This window comes from Vigna unguiculata, unplaced genomic scaffold, assembly GCF_037176805.1.
Source record: "Vigna unguiculata cultivar grain cowpea cultivar isolate G323 ecotype 2 unplaced genomic scaffold, ASM3717680v1 ptg000084l, whole genome shotgun sequence".
NCBI lineage: Eukaryota > Viridiplantae > Streptophyta > Magnoliopsida > Fabales > Fabaceae > Vigna > Vigna unguiculata.
In genome coordinates this window covers 181,574-187,006 of record NW_028196727.1, presented here as the reverse complement: position 1 = coordinate 187,006, position 5,433 = coordinate 181,574, and the positions used below count along the sequence as shown (strand labels likewise).

Here is a 5,433-nt window from a genome sequence, read left to right as displayed (position 1 = left end):
GAAAAAAAGGATTTTTGGTCAAAAGAATTATTGATAATTTGTAATAAAATAATCTACTCTTACTATCAATTCATTTTCGAAACTCATATATATATATCTCCTCATATCCTAAAAAAACTTCATTTTTTAGAAACTTAGTATCTTAGTATTAAAAGAAACAAAATATGTTGTAATATAAGAGAATCTATTCTCTTTCTTTGTCGTTTTTTAATTATCTTGGAGATTTCATAATGCTTACTCTAAAACTTTTTGTTTATACGGTAGTGATCTTTTTCGTTTCTCTTTTCATCTTCGGATTCCTATCTAACGATCCAGGACGTAATCCAGGACGTGAAGAATAGAATAAGAAAAAAGTGGATTCTGTGTTTTCTTGCTTGTGCGGAATTTTGAAATATTTTTAGGATTTTCTCTATTTTAACATCTTTAACTAGTAAATAAAAAAAACAAGTTCAAAAAAAAATACCAAATTATCAACGGAAAGAGAGGGATTCGAACCCTCGGTACAAGAATTTGTACAACGGATTAGCAATCCGACGCTATAGTCCACTCAGCCATCTCTCCCCAATTGAAAAAAAAAAGAATTACTTTGTTTATGTTATATCACATAAACAAGAAGAACAAAAAGGGAGCTTAAAAAAAAAAGAGACTTGCTTTTTTTTTATTCTTTTTTATCTTATCTATCTTTTTTTTATTATTCTATATATTTTAGTTTTCTTTTTTTCTTTTTATACAGCCAATGAGCCCGGCCAGTACCTAGTCGGGCTCTTTTTCTTTTATTCCCATGAATATTGAAGAAAAATTCTTTATTTGAATATATTTTATTCGAAAAAAAAATATTTGTAAAAATATTTGTAATTAAAAAAAAAATAAGAGATACGGATAGATTCCTATGAGATAAAACCAAAATAAGATAATATAAAAATGTTCTCTTTTCTTACTCCCTCTCTTTTTTCTGGTAACGTAAATTGTATATATATATAACCTTCAGCAAAATAAAAAAATGAAAATTATCCCGTTTTTCAAATTTCATTAGAAGATTCTCTAATGAAACATGTCAATACTCGACTTATTAGAATATTATGCCTCCCATTTCTTTATTTTGTCTGATTGCTTTGTTCAACAAAAGATACAATAATGATATTGTAGCGGGTATAGTTTAGTGGTAAAAGTGCGATTCGTTTCAAGGACCCCCCAAAAGTTAAGGGATCCCCCATTTGATTCATATGCCGATCAAAAACTTTATTTTTTACTTAAAGGGACTCCTTTATACCCCTCGATGAATTATTTGCGGTATAATATACATTATTGTAATTTGTATACAAGAAGAATCAAATCGAATTTGACAAATTGAGTTTTAAAATTATGAAACATAAGTTTTTGGAATTGGATCTATAATCCGAATTTTTTGAGTATTACTAAAGGATCTATGGAGAGAAATATACAAAGTTTCTTTCTAATCGTAACTAAATCTTCCATTTTTTTGCATAGTAAAAATTGAAGCAAAATAGCTATTAAACGATTCTTTTAGTTTACTAGAGACATCGACATTTTTTTAGCTCGACGGAAATTTTCTTCTTTTCCTAAAGATTTTCTGAAATAGAAATAGAGAACGAAGTAACTAGAAAAAAAACATAGATTGTTAGAATATTGCTCTTCTAGAGGGATCATCTAAAAAGCAAGATATTTGAAACCTATTCATACAAAAAGGCTGACATAGATGTTATGGGTCAATTTTTTTTATTGTCCATCTCTTCATTCCGTAAAGGAGCCGAATGAAACAAAAGTTTCACGTTCAGTTTTGAATTAGAGACGTTAAATCAAAATGATGAATCAACGTCGACTATAACCCTTAGCCTTCCAAGCTAACGATGCGGGTTCGATTCCCGCTACCCGCTTCTATTTTATTCTATTTAAATCTATCTTTTTTCTTCGAGAATGAATCTAGAATTCTTAAAGAATTTGTCAATTCTTCATTTTCATTTCTTAATTTAGTTTTAGTTATATATATTCAATTATATTCAATTGATTTTTCTTTTTTATTTTTTTTTTCTTTTATTCTAAATATTTGATTTATTTTATTTTTATAATTTCTAGAATTCTTTATATTTGTTTGATTCTTTAATCTTTTTAATAAGGTTTAGTTAAAAAGGTTAAAGAATCAAATATAAAATAGAAGCGTCCATTGTCTAATGGATAGGACAGAGGTCTTCTAAACCTTAGGTATAGGTTCAAATCCTATTGGACGCAAGTTGTTTGCATATCTAATTTCAACCTTGTCCTTCTATTTTTTTTGATTTATTACATTTTGATTCGAATTCATTATATATAATATTCAAATGAAATAAAAACATATTAAAAGATACTAATTATAAAAATTGGAAAATTGAATTACAAAATTATTTAATGATTCATCAATTTTTTTCTACTTGTTCCTGGAATAAAAAGAGTTCCATCTGTTCTTTAATAGCGTCCTTTAAAAGGGCTTCTGCTTCCCCAGTGAATGTCTTGGTAGAAGATATGATTTCTTTGAATTGAGGTTTATTCGTCTTTAAGTAAGCACGTAACTCAACAAGAAATTTCCTTACCTGTCCAATTTCTAATGAATCAAGATAACCATTCGTTCCGGTATAAATAGTTACTATCTGTTCTTCCACAGTAAGAGGAGCTGATTGGGATTGTTTAAGCAACTCGCGCAATCGTTGACCTCTTGCTAATTGATTTTGAGTAGCTTTATCTAGATCAGAAGCGAATTGTGCAAAAGCTTCTAATTCTGCGAATTGTGCTAATTCCAATTTTAATTTACCAGCTACTTGTTTCATGGCTTTGATTTGAGCCGCCGATCCAACTCTGGAAACTGAAATACCAACATTAATAGCGGGTCTTATTCCAGCATTGAATAGATCGGCCGATAAGAATATTTGGCCATCTGTAATGGAAATTACATTCGTAGGAATATAAGCTGAAACATCTCCCGATTGAGTTTCAACTATTGGTAAAGCAGTCATACTTCCTTCGCCTAACTGAGAACTTAATTTAGCGGCTCTTTCCAAAAGACGCGAATGTAAATAAAAAACATCCCCTGGATAAGCTTCGCGACCTGGTGGTCTTCGTAATAGAAGAGACATTTGCCGATAAGCCTGTGCTTGTTTGGAGAGATCGTCATAAATGATTAAAGTGTGACGTTCACGGTACATAAAATATTCAGCCAGAGCTGCTCCTGTATAAGGCGCGAGGTATTGTAATGTAGCTGGAGAATCCGCTGTTTCAGCTACTACAATAGTGTATTCCATTGCTCCTCTTTCTTGTAAGGTAGTCACCACTTGAGCCACAGAAGATGCTTTTTGACCAACAGCTACATAAACACATATTACATTTTGTCCCTGTTGATTGAGAATTGTATCTGTGGCTACTGCTGTTTTACCTGTTTGTCTATCTCCAATAATTAATTCTCGCTGGCCCCGTCCTATGGGGATCATCGAATCAATAGCAATAAGTCCTGTTTGGAGAGGCTCATATACCGAACGTCTTGAAATAATACCGGGAGCGGGAGATTCTATTAATCGAGATTCCGAAGCTGAAATTTCTCCTCGACCGTCAATTGGTTTAGCCAGGGCATTTATAACACGACTCAAATAAGCTTCACTTACAGGTATCTGAGCAATTCTTCCTGTTGCTTTTACTGAACTTCCCTCTTGTATCAGCAAACCATCACCCATTAATACAACACCAACATTTTTTGATTCCAAATTCAAAGCAATGCCTATAGTACCTTCTTCAAATTCCACCAATTCACCCGCCATTACTTCATCAAGACCATAAATACGAGCAATACCATCGCCTACTTGAAGTACGGTACCAGTATTTACAATTTTTACTTCTGTATTATATTGCTCAATGCGTTCACGGATAATTTTACTAATTTCATCTGCACGAATGGTTACCATGAAAATATCTTAAATTTATTTTTTATAAGAAAAAAATGATGCCTATACTCTATTGTATAATAGAAAGCCTAATCAGTTATTTTTTTATTTCATCATCCCAAACATGCCAATATTAGCACTAACAGTACGTAAATGTAACTCGTTGTTCAAGCAACTATTTAGAGTTCCTAGAGCTCCCTGTAAGGCTTGTTGTAAAACCCGCTGTCGAACTTGATTAATAACTCTTTGTTGTTCAAAATCAATAGCTTCGTTTTTGTAATTTTCTAATTGTTCCAAAGTCGTATAAATTGAATTAATTAAATTCAATTTTTCTCGTTTGATCTCAGAATAGCCATTCACCCGAAACAGATCTGCTTCTGTTTCAACTTTCCTTAAGCGGGCCTGGGCTTTTTCGAGCTGTTCAATGGCGTTTTCCTGTAATTCTTCTGAGTTTCGAATAGTTCTCCAGATTTTCTGTTTTCGATTATCTAATAAATCACGTAATGAAAGTAGACTCTCTTTCCATCCATTTCAAAATGTCTATGATCTCTTCCCGAACCAAACATGAATCTTTCGATTCATTTGGCTCTCACACTCAATTACTTATCGGAAATTTACCAATTTTTTATGTAATGAGCCTATCCTCTCTTCTCTATTCAAAGTGAAAACAATTACCAATATAAGACTAGAATATTCGGAGGACTCTTTTGACCAAACAAATATATGTCAACAAAGTTGTTTTTTTATTCAAATCCAAAGACTTCTTTTGAATTTATACATAGGTCATCCATCGATTACGCATCGTACAAAGGGGAGGTTTAAATTCACCCGTTTTTTATTTCTCGCCATAAATAGGATTCAAGCCATTTTTTTTATCGACATGAGTGTTTTATATCGAAAAAAAATCGAATAATTTTTTTGAAACCGTTTCCTTTCTGTATTAATATAGCGGTAGAAAGAGTACTACACTGCGTATAGACTTCAAACTCTTTTTAACCATGGTAATAGTCCAAAATTTTTGGTAAATAGAGAATCAAAGTGGATTACCAATAAAGCGCGAAATGCTATGGTTCTTTAAGATTTTTCTTAATTTATTCAAAAAAGAAAATGAATTCAGAAGTAATTCGCGGGATTCTGCACATTTTCTTAATTCTAACTAAACTAAAAAGTGCAGTTTGGTTAAATCCAATTTATTCTTTGAAATAAACAACTCGCACACACTCCCTTTCCAAAAAAAACCAGTAGACCTAACACTACACTAAGATTTATTGGATTTGTTGCTAAAATATCGGTATTAAACACGAAACTTCCGGCGGATGGCCAGGAGCCCAAACAAAGGAAAGAATCGGTTATATTTTTCATATGATCTCATCTCCTCTTATGAATAGACTAATTATCTTTCTAATATTCCTATTAGATAGATAATATAATAATCTAATTGGAATATATAATTATAGAATTTGATATAATTTGGATTGGTCAATCAATTGGAAGATTCCCTAAAAGAATG

The 5,433-nt window shown here is 31.6% G+C and overlaps 1 non-coding gene across 1 annotated transcript; it reads left to right on the top strand.

Moving 5' to 3' along the window:
* Positions 1-2,175: 2,175 nt before the first annotated feature.
* On the top strand, positions 2,176-2,247 carry TRNAR-UCU (transfer RNA arginine (anticodon UCU)). Its single transcript has one exon. It is a non-coding gene; the product is annotated as a tRNA-Arg (tRNA).
* Positions 2,248-5,433: the final 3,186 nt, after the last annotated feature.